General features: G+C 41.1%; 1 long non-coding RNA gene across 1 annotated transcript in view; it reads right to left on the reverse strand.

Annotated features, from left to right (window-relative positions):
- Positions 1-18645, reverse strand: part of LOC140694652 (uncharacterized) — a 74290-nt gene that overhangs the window by 25717 nt on the left and 29928 nt on the right. The window contains exon 3 of the long non-coding RNA XR_012070234.1: positions 12750-12847. This is a non-coding gene — a long non-coding RNA (uncharacterized lncRNA). The remainder of the gene's footprint in view (positions 1-12749; positions 12848-18645) is intronic.

Genomic DNA, 18645 nt, shown 5'->3' on the forward strand with positions numbered 1-18645 from the left:
TTTCTCTCTGTAATTTACAGGGCATTGCTACAGACGGGGCAGCAGAGATCTGCAGTAAGCTGTTCCATGGGGTGGGAGAGCGGTTAGAAATGATAAGGCCAGAGATCTAAAAGACTTTTAGACCCTCCCCTCCTAACTGGCAGACCTTTAAAGTAAACTAGCAAAGGTATGTAACTAAGACATTGGATGAGAGGCAAATTTATAGTGCCTTTAGTGTTACTGCTCAGTCAAGGGGTAGGGACCACTCTGACCAGGAACTCCAAGACGGTGGATGGGTTGGATGGGTAGGAGGAGCTGACATTTGCTTCTGACCTGAGAGGCAGGGGTGTGTTGCAGAAAAGCCAGCAGTGCTGGAAAGATGCAGCAGGTCCACAGCCCAAAAGGAGCTGTCATATTCAGGGAAGTCAGAGAGCAAGAACCAGAGTTAGTGACACCACAGAGTCAGCAGCGTGGCAGCAGTGATGTCAGTATCTGTGTCCATAACACACCTAACACTACATGAACTCATCTGCCTACAGGGGGCAGGTAAGTAGCAGAAATGTGTGGAGTGGGTGCAGCCACTGGCAAATTGGCAAGTGGACATCCTAATGAAATGCACTGCTCACAGTCACCATATTGGAAAGTGGGCCCCACACTGTCAGATCCCCTTCTTATTCAAGAGAAGCCAGAAATTAAGAGTTTATTAGCAATCAACCCAGCTCAAAACCCAGAAAAGATATCATTTATAATGACAAAAAAGGCACAGACTACTCAGAAATAAATTAGTGAAAAATATTAAGATGATTCTGATAAATGATTTAAAAAAAAGAAAAATAAATGATGATTGAATGAACAGTTGAATGCACCATCCTCTTCAGTGGGCAGACTCAAATTTGGGTGACATAGAACATTTTTTCTCCAAAATAAATTTAATATCTGAATGTAAATTTAGTTAATAATCCCAAATGGATTTAAGAAAAAAATCTGAAAGGTGATCCTAAATTTATTACAGAAATATACCCATATATACAAATAAAATAATGTGGAGGGATATTTGAATTTGTAGTATTAGGGACATTCTGGAAAAGATAAAATAGGACCAACTCTAGGAGGTATTAATCTATAGTCATTGAAACAGTATAGAAATAGTGCACTGAGAGTATGAATGAAATAGATTACATTTCAATAATACATGTGGATATTTATGAGATTCTTGTAATATTATAAAACTGACACTTCAAATTAGTGGATTCAAGTAGTGGAGTAATTAGCTACATCATTATAAGACCTGGTACAGTGTCCTCATTTTTAACATTAAAATAAATTTCAGATAATTTTTTAATTAAAAAATAAAACACCAGAAATAACCCAACATGATTTAATCTGTTCAGATTTTCAAGTGAGAAGAACTTTCTAAAAAGCTTTTGGAATAAAGACCAAAACAGCAGAGGCCTAGCAACTCAGCAAGGCCAGAAACGCCCACTGTAAAACAAAACTAACCCTCGCCCAACCCTCTCTCCCGGCCCTGTATTGCTCTCTGATACGTTCTACACTTTCTCCTTCCCTTTAAATTCCAGTTTCTTGGAGAAGTGCTTGCGCTGATGACTCCTCCAGGGCTCAGAGCCCTGCAGCCCCCACGGCCCTCACCGCCGCACTGAGGCAGGAGTTGCACTGCCGGTGGCTGCGTGTTTCAAACCAGTCGGCATTTTCAGCTCCTGTTTATTTGATTACCAGTTAGCTTTTGCCGTGGACAAATATTTTCCTCTCAGTGGAATGTTTTCTCCCCTTAATATTTGTTTTACTTAAATAAATTTAAATGCCCAGGCAGAAAAATATGTGTGGACATGGGCACACACACAGATACACAGAGATCTGTTTTTTAAAGTCTACCTAAGTATAGTCCTCCTCCTCCTTTTCCCCAGTCTTGTCAATTTAAAGTGGGCTTTAGCCCTTGCTTTTATGCCCCACACACCCCCCTTTCTCACTATGCTCCTTTTAGTCATTGTTCAAATCCCTCTTAAGCCAGGTTACAGACTCTCTGTGTTGCCTCAACTAGTTTCTCCCAACTGCTCTGCTATTCTTCTTTCTCTTGGTGGATTTCTCGTCTCCCATTTGCCATGTACGTGGCCCTTTTACCCAGGGCCTTGTCTTCAATCCTCCGCCTGGCAGGACTGAATCGCCCCCACGGCCTCACCCACAGCCCCTCTGAGCTCTTGACTGGTGAATCCAGCTTAACAACGGACATCACCCCTCAGATGTCCCATAGACACTTCGCACTCAAAATGCCACACACAGAACCATCTCCTCGAAACCAGCTCCTCCCCTTACACTCCCCCTGCAGATCCGCTCTCCGGATGGGTCACTGGAAAGTCACCTCAGCAGCTCTGTGGCCCGCCGCCCCAGCCCTGCTGTCCCCTCTGCAGCAGTCACCAATTCTGCCGCCCATGTCTCTCTCCCTCTGCCCAGGGCCTCTCTGCAGGCGTGTGCCACTTGTTGTCTGGGTTACCTGGGGTGGTCCCTGAAATATCCTTTCACCCCAAAATATGGGTCTCCCCCCAAAAATAGTATCTTCCATTCTGCTGCCAGAATAACCAGATCTTCTTCAAGATAATCATTATGCAATTCCCTTGCTTACATATATTCCAATATATCCCTGTTTCTTTAAGGATATATTCAAGTCTAAGCGCACACAAGACCCATCGTGACAGAGGCCTTGTGCACCAGATACTCCCACCTGGGATACTTTTTCTAACCCTACTTGATGTTCTTCAGTCTGGCCAAGCCGCTTCATGCCGTGTACCCTTATATGTCTCTACCTCTCTGCATGAAGTGTCCACTCCCTCTACAACATATTAGAGAGCTAACTTCCTTTCACCTTTCAAAATTCAGTTCAAATATTTCCAGCTCTAGGAAGTCCAATTTGTGTTCACCTGCTTAGCATTCCATCAACTACTCACCAAGTCTCGCCTGGCCTGGGGAGTGCAGACACCAAGACTTACCTGTCTTGGTCTCCCCAGCAGTTAATACAGTGTTTGGCATAGCAGGTGCTCAATGTTTTTTGGATAGATAAACGAACAAATCGGTAAAGAGATGAGAGATCTACATTCCCCCCCCCCAGTTACTCAGCTGCCATTTTGGTAAGTTCATTCTGCGGAGTTGAGGAAATTTCAGTGCAGGTGGTGGGCAGACAGAACAGAGGTGAGGGTGTGGGGGAGACAGGCCTGGTCCTGGAGAGCGCAGAAGAGGCGTGGGTGGGATAGCACTGGAGAGAGAGGGAATGGAGGGGGCGGGTGCAAGGAGATGTTGAAGAACAACTGATATTAACTGCAGTAAAATAAATGGAGAACATAATATATGAAGGGAAGATCAAGTTAACACATCAAGGGTGGAAAAGGCAGTACCAGAGACAAAGAGCTCTCACTTCATCACTCACTGCATGTCACTTATGGCACCCGCCCTCTGGGAAGGCAGAGCCAAATTCCTGAGAGACTGGTGTTTGTGCTGTGGGTGCTCTAAGTACAAAACGGTATCTTATGTCTTCCTGATTTTAAGACTGATAGAATATTTCTCTTATGTCCCATGTCTGAGTTCTCAGACAGCAGGATCTTTGGCTGGTGGGGGGAGAGCTATTGTGGTTAACAACTCAGGGTTACTCTAATAATCTCAAAGGACAGTGGGGAATTCACTAAAACAAATAAAAGAGAAATTTCACTGAGAAAAAAACATATGCCATTGTGGGGGCCTTGGGGGCAATGTTACCGCCAACTCATCTAACAGCTGTATGTGAGTGTGCTGAAACTCCAAGCTCAAGTCACTCAAACACGTAGGAGAACCAGGGTCCAGGCTGTGGTGCTCCAGACATGGACGGTAAGATGAAAAGCCTGACTACTGCCTCTGACAGGATCAGTCCAGCCGGGGAGAACAATGGACACAGACACGATCACGCATCATCAAGACAAGAATCAAGTGCAATTCATGCCTGGAGAGGAGAGCAGAAAATCTCTAAAATGTGGAGGGTTTCCTTCCAAGGCTTGGCAAGAGTCCTTCCAGGAAGAAAAGTAGAGAAAGGTACTTCAGGCGAAGGAGACTAGTGTTCATGGCTGGGTGCAACGCCTAATGAAGCACGGGTGGAGGGCTCCAGGGTCATCTGTCAGTAGCTCTCCCCCTTCAGCAGCTAAGAGGCATAACTAAAAATGCAGGTGGGGTGTCATTAATGATCATGGGGAAAACAGGTAGGAGGAAACTGAGGACAGGAGATCATCACCAAAGGCACTTAATTTTAGAGGAACAAAAATAATTCAAAAGCACTTGGAAATTCTATCTCCAATGAACGAAAAGAACACAAAATAAGTTTCCCTTCAGCATTGAATACAGAAAAACAGACTGCCTACTCTCAGAAATGGATTGAATTTTCTAATTCATTAGGGATTATTTAGATAATAGGAAAACGAATAAATCTGAACAATCTCTCTAGAATAGTTTTTACTCCATCCTGTTATGTAGGGTAGAGATAGGCTGAATTATTTAATTGGTATTTTAATCAGACTATAAAGTTCTAAAAGTCCTATCAATTTCTCCTATAAGCGTACAACTTTTCCTTTCAATGACTTTTATTTGACTTAATTAGAACAATAACTTTTTTCCAAGGCTTTTTTCGTGTGTGTTAAAATACCAAAGGATATGCTGCCCCCAGAATGTTGTTGTTATTATTAATGCTGATAATAGCCCCAATAAGACATATTTACATTTATGCCTCATTTTGGAGTAACAGGTCATTGGCTTAAAGTCATTTTGAAAATAAGCAGAATAAACGAACATAATTTCTACACCAGGGACAGCAGCTGCACCCTTAATGGAACCTGGACACTAAATACAACAAAAGCAAAGATGAAACTCAAATCAGACACCAGGCCACAAATCAAAGCTGACTGAAGATGCCACAAGATGAGCTTTCACTCACCGAGGGAACCAGATGTGATTCCATATATATAATACATATTTTTAAAACCAATTATTTTATATATTGAATGTAATTTAGGAAAAAGAAAGCTCCCTCTATCTGTAGACTTATAAACAGGAAGCACAAATGGGTGCCTTTGCAGACATGAACCCACATGCATAAATGCAAAGCCTATTGACCAAAATCCTTTCCTGTCTCCTAAGCTTAAAATAAATAAATAAATAAAACTAATTCAAGGCAGTTTAGCTGAAAGGGCTCAGATACAAAACATGCACATCATCAGCCTTCTAGTAGATAAATGTGCGCCATGCATAATAGAAAAGATGACGTTTCCTATGGAAATCTATTTTGAGATGCAACAATTTAAAGGGAACTGAGAGCTCAAAACCAAGTTCAACCAAAGAGAAACAAAGCCCAAGCAAATGTACAGAAATGGACAAAGACATTGGAAAAGGAGGGGATCTGTGTTCTACCGATACTCCAGATCAGCAAATTCATCCTGAATTCAAGACAGTGATGTTCCATGAGGTCACTCAAGGAACCAGGCAGAAACCATCGGCCAGAAGAAATAGGAACAATGTGAAAAGCAGGTGTGAGATGTGGAAGGGTGACACTGTGAACCTTGCTGCCATGAGGCAGGATGCTCTTGCAGGCTTTCTGCACAGGCTGGCTGGCTCACATGACTCTGTTTAGAAGGATATCAGCCAACAGCTGTGCCACACAGGCTACAGCCTGAGCTGAGTCACATCTAGTAACGGTTCTGAGTTCATCCTTAGACGACATGACCAGAAGGATCTGAGAATCAATGGTGGAGATGTACCTGAATGAATATTCCATTTCATTCCTTGGCAGTAAATCTTCAGCTTTCTACAACATAAATATTGACAAAGATACACACAGGCACCCTATTTGAAAGCCTGACTGCATAATTGCATCTAATGGAGAAAAGCGGGCTCCGTTTCGGTATGCTAGGTCATTGTTTGGCTCGGTAACCGATGCTTCTGAGACCCAAAACATACTCTAGTATAACCAACAACACCGAAATCTCCACTGATGACTTGCTCATTTCAAGGTATTCATAAAATAACCCCAGTGTGCCCATGGGATACAGATGGTTATCCCGTTCCCATCGTGGGGTGGTCTGTTCTGCTCCCGACACTGTGGCACCATTAGATTCATGACCCAGCTGCTAAACAGATCAAATTATAAAGCAGGATATTATCAGACCAAGGTCATAAAAGTATTACTGACATTTCAAGCTGAACACATCATCTTCCCAAGAATTTAATTTCTTGTTTTCAGGATAAATTTCTTTTTATTGCTGCCTCCCTACCCTCAAATATTGTGAAAACTAGTCCTGACTACGTACCTTGGGTTTACCAAAATTGTAACGACTACTATTACTTTATCTCCTAACTCCTTTCCAGGTGGGCATTTTAGCTTTTAGAAGATGCCTTCCCTCATTTGTCTTTTTTACAGTCATTTCTCTGCTATTATCCACCATGGCCTTTCCAGTCTGAAAATCGTCAGAGAAAATAAGTAAAAGAAAGAAATACAGGGTCTGTGAGTTGGTGATAAGTGCTGCGGGGAAAATAAAGGAGGGTGAGGAATGTGTGGTAGGGAGGAGTGGGGCTGGGGCAGTGACCTTTGGATAAGGCAAAGACGGAGGCTAAGGGGTGGGCAGAGGAGGGGCAGAGGGAACAGTGATCACAGGCCTGGAGGTTCCTCACGCTGGACAGACAGCATGGAGACTGGTGTGGGCCACAGTGAATAGGAAATAAGTGGTGGTTTTGGGGGTGGAGCCTTAGAGGCTGCCGTGAATCGGATGTGGGCATTTTTCCCTCTAAAGGAATTGAGGAGCCATGGAGGGTCACCGAGCAAAAAAGTGATACTCTAACGTTGGATAGAACAGGTCCAACAACCTAATTTAAGCTGAACAAATCAAGGGCCAAAGAAGTGACATGCCACCTCAAATTCAGTGCAGAGCTTGAAAGAAACACAGCCTCGACTCGTAGCCCAGGGCTCTACGCCCTCCTGGATGCTGTCCAACAGAGCTGTCTCTAAGGTTATGTTTTTTCCTCACTCAGAGGCTTGTGGGCCAACTAAATGCTTCCCCCTTTTGCAAATGGCAATTTGTCCTGAAAGGAAATCAGAGTTGGCCGTGAAACAACGCATGGACCTGTAGCCTACGGAGCTGTTGTCCCTGAAAGCAACAGCTGGCGCGTTTACTCATGGAGTTCAGCAGAAGAGACAGAGCAACAACAGACAACTTAGCGTCTGGCTGAGCTTCGGCTGACTGCACTGCACGTTTGGATGGATTTCAAATTTGGACAGTGAGGCGGCTTCACACGAAAAGCAGGGGTATACATCATACATGCCCACACGTCTGTATGCACACACACATGGACACACACAGAGTATATGATGTGACTTGTAAAGAGCTGCCCCTGCTTTGTTTCCCATGGCCTCTAATCTCAGCGTTAACCTTTCACTGGCCATGCTCCCAGGTTTGCTATGAGATTTCTTTGCAATGGAACATGCCCTTCGCTTCACAAACTTTCCCCACCTCTTTCAATGACATAAGGGGAAGAGCAGGGAGCTCTGGGAAGTGGTGGGGATATGGACTCGAGATACCCCTGAATCTGAATCCACACTTCATGACTTATTTGTTATTTAACTTTATTTACATTCAAATTGCAATTGTTGCAGATCTCAGAAGGTGATTTACACTCACTGCTATGGCAGAATGTTGCAGTTAAAACACCCACCACTGGATCCTCTTATTCAACATGTTCTTCCAATAATTCAGATATGACTGTATCACAAATGCCCATTTCTATATTTTGATATCTGCTTTTCAGTATAATTATCTTCCTTCTTTATTCTCTAAATCTTATGATTTTAAAACTTTTTTCTGAGAAGTATTCCACAGGCACTTTACATATGATAAATTGATAAAGAAATCCTGGAGATCAAAACCACATTTAAATCCTGAGATAAACTTAACTGTGTCATATACATGGCTAGGTTTAGTCTGCTTACTTTGTTACTTTGTTTAGTAATTTTTGTTTCAAACAACAGGATCCTACTGTATAGCACAGGGAACTACATTCAATAACTTTTAATAGCCTATAGTGGAAAAGTATATGACAAGGAATATATATATGTTTGTATGTATCAGTGAATCACTATGCTGTACACCAAGAATTAACACAATATTGTAAACCAACTATACTTTCAACAAAAAAGTTGAAATAAAATTGGGAGATGAAACTTCCACTGCCCAGGCTGCTGTCAGGATCAAATGATTCAAAACACGCCAGGTATTAGCAACCCCCCTGACACAGCAAAACCCCATGTGGGATCTTCCTTTTGAGCAGCACAGGCTAACCGGCTGTGGTCACCTGTAAATAGGGTTGAAGTCACTTAGACCCTTGTCTTGGGAAAACCGTGGCCACAGGGGTGGAGGTCACTGCAGCACCTACGAGAATGAAGGGGCAAGCCTGCTGCTGAAGCCGCTCCTCAGGCCGCAGCCCGGAGCGCTGCAGGCAGGTCTGAGGTCCGGCCGGGGCCGCGCAGCTCCACAGCCCCTCAGAGCCCTGCGGTGCGGGTGGGGCTGGGACCGCGCTCGGCCATCACCCTTCCTGGCACCCAGACTCGGGAGTCTCCTGGGGGAATTTTTATCTGCCTCATACTTCCTGTCTCAGCCTCTTGTGGAATCCGGTCCATGCCCCAGGGAAGCAAGGCTTTTACCCCCCTGGACCCAAATCCATCACGGTATGGATCCAGGATGAAACTTCCATGTTAACTCATCTGGCGCTCCCTTCTTGTGCTGAACTGCCCTCCCCCGTCGGTGGCATTAGGTCATATTAGAAGTCCCGACTTGCTTGTCTTTAGCTAAGACTCTGAGCCTCTTGCTCAGTCTTCCTGAGTGGAACCACTCATCTGTGGCAGAAAAGCTTGGGCTGTCGTCTACCCATCACTGTCCTCGGTCTTTTGGGTTTTCTGTTGGTTTAAGGTTCTTGTGAAGTGATATCAATTTGCACATGAGAAGCACCTGTAGACATTTTAAAAAATACAGACACTGGATCCTCCCCCATTTCCAGCCAAGGCTGGAAGATTTCTCCCTCTAGCAGGGGTTACACAATCACTTGCTTGGGAATTGACCACACATTGGCGTAATCATAGTAAATTGCCCTTTACTCTGTGCTTGCCACGTGGCATTTTCTACTTCATGTTGTCTTTGTACCTTCATTATCACATTTAATCCCTGAATTATAGATTATCATCATTTCAGTTGAGGCCACTCCTACTTGCTAATCTTGAATACAAGTATCTTTGATTCTCTTAATCTATTTCATTCCTGAGTTTCCTATTCCTGAATTTAAAGAGTGAATTATGGACACATGTATTTAAGATTCTCTTATTATATGTATCTGGCTCATCCTCTAACCAAATCATATCTGGAGAAGAGAGATTTTCTCTTTTAAAAATTTGCTTTTTCTTATTATATAGTAGTGCATACACACAGTGGAAAATGTAGAAAACATATAAAGTAAGAAAATTACAGCCATACATTCTCTAAACACCAAAGGACAATGCTATGTCATTTTGGGCATTTAATTTTTTTCTTAATATTTTATCATAAAATTTCCATAGGGTGAGTTACTTAACCCTGGAATTGTACTAGCCTTTTGTCAATACAGGATAACTTTCCCAGAAATGACCCCATATTCAAAATAGTATGTGAGGCTGAGAAGGCCAGAGGGCACTCAGCTTATTCTCTGAGTCCTACAAAGAATGCTGTTAATTCACTGATGTTACACATTCAATGCCTGTGAGCCACTAACTCAGCTGGCTCGGATTGAGACCTACTTTATACCAGGTGCCGATCCAAGTGCTGGGGAGACCCCAGAGGGAGCCTGGATTACGGCATCAATATCCTTCTTCATTTGCTCCCAGAATCCTACTCAAGAAACCCACATGGAATTGGGGGGGTGGAGGCAGGTGAGATATGGTGAAATTCATTTCATTATGTTCCTTTAGACATATTTAAATAGCATGAAAATACTCGCTATCTTTAATAAGTTTTCTTTTCCCTTCCTATGTATTTTTGAGGATGGGTATAGTTTTGGTGCAGCAAGTGTAATTGATAGATCTTTGGCATGTTAGGATTTTATATGAAAAATTAAGAAGGAAACTGCACCTTATACAAAGAGAAGAGGCAGTGAGGAAAACACAAGCCACCCTCGATCTTGGCTACAATTCAGGATTCCTGGTTATCAAAGAAAGGAAACATAATTCAAAATAAATTCCCTAAATATTTTAGCCCATAGTAGAAATATATGGAGGCAAAGTTCAGCTCACTGGAACCTACAACAATGTGCTTACTTAAGTGAAGGTATAAACAGACCACAAATACTATAATGCATCCTTTACTTTAAACTAGCTCATGTGAGCAAGTTTGATTTCACATGAATTGCTCAGTAACAATTTAGGAAATATATCCTTCTCTTTGATTGGTAAAAATAGCTCACTGATAACCAGATTCAACAAAATTTAGTGTTAAATAATTTACCTATTTCCTTCAGGAAATGCTTTTGAGTAATCTGAGTTAAGTATTTCCTCTATCTGATCTATTCCTTTTCACAGAGAAAAGTAGTATTATTTGCACATGAGCTACTTTTACTCGTCTGGAAATATCTGACTGTGAGCTCAGGGTAAGAGTTATCTACTGCACAGTATGGAAAAAAAAAGATTAATTTCACAGCAAAGATCAGAATCTTGTTTTTTTTTGAGGGGCGTGGTGAGCTGGGGGACAAGGGAAATGCTTTGTTTAGAGACAGACCCCAGGAATCCATACTGAAGCTGAAAGATGAAGCCCTTGTGAAGAAATGTGGAAGGACACACTGACACGCAAAGGTGTTCACTCGGCAAAAACAGAAAGAAAGAAAGAAAAAATAATTTAACTGCCCTATAAAGAGATTGTACAAAAACTTGGTAAGAAGGGAGAGAGAAGGAAGGTTAAGGAATGGAGGAGAAACAATGAAAGGGAACTTGGATGCGGTGGGCAGAATAGCAGGTTTCTGGAGCCTACAATGAAGGATGATAAGAAAAAAAGTAAAGTTTAAAAAATTAACAAAGTTTAAAATAGTTTAAAAATTAAAAGTGATGTTAAAAAATAAATTTTTTTATAGTGGCATGGAAGATTTTAAAATGATGGATGTTTCTTATTTCAAAGTTCAAGTTGCTTGAGTTTCTCCTACATGCTCCAAAAAACAGAATGGCCTGCTTGTGTAAGTGGTTTTGGGGGACACCACAGAGAGGGGTGAGCTCTGCAGTTAGGTTGGCCAGGAGTAGAATGCTGGTGTGGAAGGCAACACAGAAGAGAGATCAAGAGTTTCATGAGAACAGAAACTCAAAGCCAGAAATTATCTTAAAAACGTTATTGTGGTAGGCAGAAAAATGTTCCCACCCAATATGTCTATGTCCTTATCCCCAGAACATAGGAAAAGGTCAGATTCCCTGGCAAAGGGGGCCTATGGTTGCAGATGTGGTTAAGGTTGCTAACCAGCTGACTGTAAGAAAGACGAGCTGGATTATAGTTGTGGGCTCAGTGTAATCACCAGGGTCGTTAAAGGAGGAAGAGGGAGGCAGAAGAGGGGAGAGAGGAGAGGAGATGTGACCACAGGATCAGAGTCAGAGGCACACAACCATGCTGACCTTGAGAGAGAGAAAAGAGGTCACAGGCCAAGAGATGCAGGTGGCCTCTGGAAGCCAGAAAAGTCAAAGACACAGGTTCCCCTGAGGCCTTCAGAAACAGCCCTGCCAATACTTTGACTTCAGCAGGCTTCTGCGTTCAAGAACCCTACGAGGTTAAATTTGTGTTGTTTAGTGGAGACTTTTTCTTTTTTCTTCTTACTACCATGACGTTTGGGGATACTTGTTACAACAGCAACATAAAGCGAATACAGTAAGCTCCTCGAAATGTTCAGAAATTGCAGATAACACTGGACTGTCCACTTTGATATGGGATCGGGCCTATGTGAAAATCAAAAGGACAGTGTGACCTTTGCTAACATCTGCTTTTCTCATTTTTAGGAAGAGAACAGCAAGTCAAAACCTCTGTAGTTATTATTTTAGACAAGTATCTCTTAAAACATTATGTAACCCTGTGCCTTAGGACCCTAATAGAGTCTCTGTTCTTTGAAGAACATGGATTCCGTGAGATAGGGTCTTACATCTGAGTCCCACAGTGGTCTCTTATTGGCAATGAGAGCTTGGGCAAATCATTTACCCTCTTTAAGCCACAAGATCTTCATTTGCAAAAGGAAGATAAGAATAAGGATTGTTTGGGTGATTAAACTGTACACACACACACACACGCACACACACACATATATGCACAAAATTTACTACAATGACTAGCACATACTAGGCACTCAACAAATTCCTGTTATGGATTTTTAAATGCATGTATAAAAGGAGGAGAATTTTGCGGGAAGTTGTGGGAAAACTTAGTTCACGGCCCCAAAAAGGGCCATCTCTCAAAGGGCTCTGATCAGTCAGTCCCCAGTGATGGGCTAATAAGCAGAGACTATAGCACTTTAGGATTTAAGTTAAACATGAAAAGGAAGGTATTTAAACATAATTATTAAACAGCAGGTACATTTACACTGTTGGCTGGATCATCTTATCTGGAGAGCTTTAATAAGCAGAGAGTCTCCCCTGTTCTAGAGATGGGCACGCAGGAAAATGACGTGGATGGGTGGGCTGTTCTCACCCCAAGATCACATGACTGAGTACTCACGGAAGTAACACCTCTTGTATGTTATTCCAGATTGACTGTCCTCCCATGATTATTGTCAGCTGTGTCTTCAGTTCAAGGAGACAGCCACCTGGGTCACACTGGAATATTAGAAAGAAAATCTCATTTAAATTTTAGATAGCTCTAACATGAAATAAAGTCATTATTTTATGCCTAAAAAAACCTAAGGAACAGAGAGTAAAGACACTCTTCATTGGGCAACTAAAAGAAAACATGAAAGAGGTTAGACTGTCAGAACACAAAGCAGTAGTCACAACTCTTCATTTATGTATTTTCACAGCCAATACACCAGATCTCCCGGCTAAGTCACAAATCTGCCCTTAAACAATGTGATGTAGAAACACGAGGAGAAGTAGTTGAGAAACTGGAACAAGAACACCTTCATGGCTGGGTTGTTCTCATAGTCAGTCTGGTCCTTGGGAGCTCTGCAGCTAGAATAAAGAAAAGTTAAGTCTGCAAAACTGTGAACGGCTTTGAGACCCTAATCAAAGCCACGGACACATGAGTTAACACGCTAAATATATGTGTGTGTGTGTGTATATATATATATATGTATATATATATATACACACAATTCACACTTTTTTCATATAAGCAGTTTTGAATTTCTTAACATAGCTACTAAGTTAATTCCAACTGTACACACTGTTACAAGGGTTTCTCCCACTATGAACACACTATCACAGAAGGCAAAAAAAAAAAGTTATCCATTCCTTAAAATTTATAAGCACAACAGTATCCAATGGGCAAGAACTGTCCTCTGTCAGCTGTAAGTTGACAGAAAGCTACTTCTATACACCCTGCTAAATGATATTTCTCTTGTCTCCCTGAATGGCAGTAAGGTAGGACTACTGAAGAAAATAAACAAAACACGGGTCAACTTGCTAGAAGTATTTGGGGAACATAAAACGGGTCATCCTCCTAGTTCAGAATTTGAATTGGTCTTGGTGTTTTCAGAAGATGACCACTGAGCAGACCACTGGGAGAACCACCCAGCCACATGCAGCATGTGGGAAGCACTTAACTTGGGCCGCTAAGCCGCTCGCTGGGATATAAACCAGAGAGAAGAAACATTTATTATAGAAGCCACAGCTGATGAGAATGGAGCTACACTAACAGGAACAATATGGGGGGAAGACACATAACAGTGTGATTACTTGTCCTCTCCGTAATGCACAAGCAAATCTGCCACTGGAACCACGACCCTCTACCACTTGTTTGCAATACAGAGACTATTTACTTTCAACAATAGGGTACATGATCTAATGTAATTGAAATTACTATTAAGCACTGACCAGTTTACACAGAGCTTGGACATTCTAATGCTTCCTTTGTCCCTTTTACAAATGCAAAGTTGCAGCTAATTCACTTCTCACATAGGCTAGAGAAAATACGTTTCCACTTGAAGTTTTCTAAAGACTGTAATGTACTGGAATTGAAGTGCCTAAAAGATAGTCTCTGTTATGACCTGGTTCTAAAACTGGTGTAGAAATGACCTCAGCTGCAGGAGGAGCTTACCAGATTCAGTCATCATGATTGCCACTTTCTCATATATGGCGTTCAGGGTCACCATGATGATAAAACTGATGAGGGAAGCAGTGATGGGCGTGGCCCACCTGCACAGTCAGGTACTTCTGGATTGGGTCTCTTCCATTCAGGTTCTTGGGAAGTTTTGCAGAAAATACAATGAACACTGAAAGTCCATAGGCAATGATCCCAATAACTGAAGCAATGGTCAACAGGTCCTGACAAGCCCAAACCAAGCAGCATGAGACTCACTAATGATTGTATATTTACACAGAAAATTGCCCCCAACCCACGCTTAAACAGAAAGCATGCATGTGCTATAAACCTAACATAAATGTGAGAAGTGATATAAATTGCACGTAAATGCCACAAGAGACGTGACTATCAGGCATGTTAAATTTTAGGGGAGGAGGAATGAAAGATGTCAAAAAGAATAAGTGCATCCACTAATGTAACATGCTGACAGCAGGAGCAGCTGTGTGCAGGGCATAGGGAATATATGGGAACTCCACTTTTTGTGAATTTTTCTGTAAACCTAAAACTACACTAAAGAAAGAAGCCTGTTATGTATATCTTTAAATGGCTGAAAATGGAGTAACTGGTGGCATGTTCTTTTGGAGAGAAGTCTGTGATAGCAGAACCAATGAAAGTATCCCTTCTACATCTATAGAATTACTTAGATTATGAACTAGTTGTAACCAATGAAGGGGATATGCTTCCTTTCAAGGGAGAATCTATCACTGATTCAGGGGTCAGCAGGTGCTAGCTGTCGTCTTCATTCTGAATAGGACCAGTGAGGCTGTGGGCATGCCCTGAGGGAAATAGTGGAAGTGACAGCAGGTCTCTGCTGATGAAAGCTTCACATGCTTTTCATACTCCTTGAGATCTTAAAATGGCAGGTTTTCACACTCCCTGCATTTGCACAGGTTTCATGTCCTTGATCCATTGTAGTTCTGACTGTGTGGACCCAAGGGCAACCAGGATTTCTGAAGTCTAATTTGCACGTGGCTGATAGGGTTTCAGTTCCTCACTAGGAGGTATTTTTCTGGCCACTGAAAAATGCACATTAAAGACCCCATTGTTAAACTGTTTTCCTTCCATCTACCTTCTTGGTCATAGTCCAGAAGCATGTACTCAGTGTCCCTGGCTGCTCCTGATGGCTGCCCCAGAGAGAAAGCTACAACGAATGTGAATTTCAAGACTAAGTGAACCACATCATGTTATTTACAGTAACAGCGGGCGGCTGGCTTACACCTGCAGGGGAGAGCAGAGGGAGTGTTTACAAGCCCCTCCTGGAGCCACACTCCTGCATCTGGATCCCAGATCCGATGCTAGCTGTCGGGCCTTGTGCAAATTTCTTAACCTCTAGGGGCTTCAATCTCCTCACCCATATAATGGGGGGGATAATAATAGCAATTTATAGGACTATTGTGATGAGTCAATTATTTACTAATTGTGAAAACATTTAGAACATTAACCACAGGCATGTGAATAACTCTACCTAAGTATTAGCTATGAATATGGTGACCAAAGTCTTAAAAAGGTGTTTTTCTTAGTTTTTAAGCCTTCAGTTTGTAGAGAAAGCATTTTATTTCCTCCTCTACACTCTTTCATCATCCTTTTCTTCACAGTTAATTCTTCATGCTTCTGAAAGGAATAACTTTTTGGTGTGTGTGTGATTAAATGTGAAAATTAGTTAAGGCTGAGAAAAATGTATTATAGAAGGTATATTAAGTCTTCCTCTCTTGTACAGCATATAGGCCATTTAAATAGTATGCATTTTTTAAAAGTCTGCATAAATTTTTTAAATTATGTATTAAGTAATCATAATAGTTAAGATTCCTTAACTGCTTACTATTGCTTCAGCACACATCTATTTTTCTAAATCCTCACAATCACCCTGTGGGGAAGGTAATAGTATATCTCTTTTACAGATGAGGAAATAGAGCCACGTGGAGATGATGCAATTTGCCCCAAATGAAGCAACTATTAAGTGAAAGTACTGAAATACTCAAAGAGCCCAAAGACACACTAACTGTATAGCACTGTCTCCTACATGGTCTGTGAAATCAATTCTAATTCATTTCAGAAAGTTTACAAACTTGACACATTTCCATTTTTCTTCCAAGCACTTAATGGGTTCAATATTTCTTAAGAAACAGGAAAGGTTTCCATTCTCCGTTCTCAAGTTTCTTCTTATTTATCATCTTTTCTGATCATAAATTTAACATTTGCTCATTAAAGAAAATTTGAAAGTACTCAGTAGTGGACAGAACTACTGTCCCGGATCTGTCCCCAGTCTTAGAAGAGGACACAGAATTTGCTTTAGGATAAATAACCTCCCTTTTGTTTATAGTCCTGTGATTTAAGCTCGATTGACCCACACTTTCTGAAGCACCAGAGGTAGATCTCAGTTAGTTTAAGACAAATAATACCCCTCATTGTATTGGCATTGCACATGATTGGAGAATTGGCAAATAACCCAGGAAGAGCCACTATTATGTGAGGAGATACGTGCTGGTGCCCATGTGAATCATAAGCTTCCTCTATCAAGAGAGGAAGCTGCCAAAAGAGACCTCCCTTTGTTTGGATGGATGTGTGATCTGGGATACTGAGTACCTAGAAGCAGCATGCTGAGACATCCTTGGACACAGAATGAAGATAGGACAAAAGCTGCCCTTGACATCATCTGGGCTAAAGTATCTCTCCTTGACTGAAGCCAGACTTCAGACATTAGGTTTTCATTTACAGGAATCAATAAATCCCATGCATCCCCATTTTTTGGTTGTTGTTTAAACACATTGGAGACTGATTGTGTCACCTACAATCAAAAGAATCCAACTCTGAAAATGAATAAAAAATAAAATAAGAAAAATGCTTCTACCTATAGACATAATTCCTTCAGAATGGTGAATTGTTTGTATATTACAAATCATTTTATATATTAATTTTATTCTCAAGCCTATCTTAAGCATAACACTTTGACATGTCATCAAATATTTTCATGGACACACTTTTCATGGCTGCATACTATTTTACTTTGTGAAGGGTTGGAAGAATATTTTGGCTGAGATTTTATATATTTATATACACATATAAAAGTATGTCTCTGACTTGCACCCATACTGAATTTTCCCTGCCAATTTGAAATAATTCCTGATTAAAAGTTTTTCAAAGCTGAATTAGTGGATTAAAGCATATGAATATTTTTGACTCTTGATATCAACTGCCAGACTGCTTTCTAAGAAGGCTTGAGGAGTACACCAGAAATTAACATAGCATTGTAAATCAACCATACTTCACAAAAAGTATCCAGTAACCTAGGCATGGGATTGGTGATCACTGGCATTTCATCCTCATAAACAGAGCTGTGTCGCTTGAGAGGTTGAAAACTATTTCATTTTGATGTGCACTGAGTGAGTTACCATTGGAGTGTGACATCTATTTTTTCCTTTGTGAATGTGTGTTCATTTTCTCTGCCTTCTACGCTCCCGAGATTTTTTGATGTTACCTTTGAAGTGATCTGAACTCTCTATGTATTGAAGGAATTAGCCCCTTGTCGGATTTGTAAACAAATAACATCCTCTGGTGTTTTGTTCAAAATTAGGATGCTTCTGACGCATGGAAATCTTTGTATACTTTCCTCTGAAATTTACTGTTCATCTAGAGGTTGTATACTCATCCATATTTATTTTTAGTTTTTTTCTAATTGTGTTACTTTTTAAATGTTTCTGGAATTTATCACAATATATGGTTCACTGTATGATTTCAATGTTTTCTTTTCCCTCAAGCAGCTAACAAGTGTTCCATTCACTGAATAACCTTTATTTATCTTCCTGATTTGTAATGCCTTCCATCTCATATTAAATTATTATTGATATCAGAGCACATATCTGGACTTCCTGTCCTATTTTTTAATCTGGCTATTCTTGAACTAGTAAAACTCTCATTATCTTATTAATTATTATATTACTAATATAATTTTTTTCACAAACCCCAAATGAATTTTATAACTTCTGATATTTTGGAGATATGATCTTTTAATCTAGAATCATGTGATTAAAGCATCTTTTATACCTTTCAGTAGTTTTTACTTTTATTTTTTGATAGTTCCTGCTATCCTTCTGTTAGGCTATTCTTAGGCATTTTACCTAGGTTGTTACTCTTGGAAAATTTTAGAAATCTTAATGCCTCCATCTGGTCTCTTAATCAGACCCTGGAGAATCCTAAACCACTGATCTGATTTGAACAAATGAGGTGAAAAGAATTGGGGGAAGCACTGTGAGCAGAAGAGACTGTGGAACCTCCAGAGTGGCGGCATGCGTTGGCTCAGATGTTCTCTGGAAAAAGT

The sequence above is a fragment of the Vicugna pacos genome, unplaced genomic scaffold (assembly GCF_048564905.1).
Source record: "Vicugna pacos unplaced genomic scaffold, VicPac4 scaffold_77, whole genome shotgun sequence".
Taxonomy (NCBI): Eukaryota; Metazoa; Chordata; class Mammalia; order Artiodactyla; family Camelidae; genus Vicugna; species Vicugna pacos.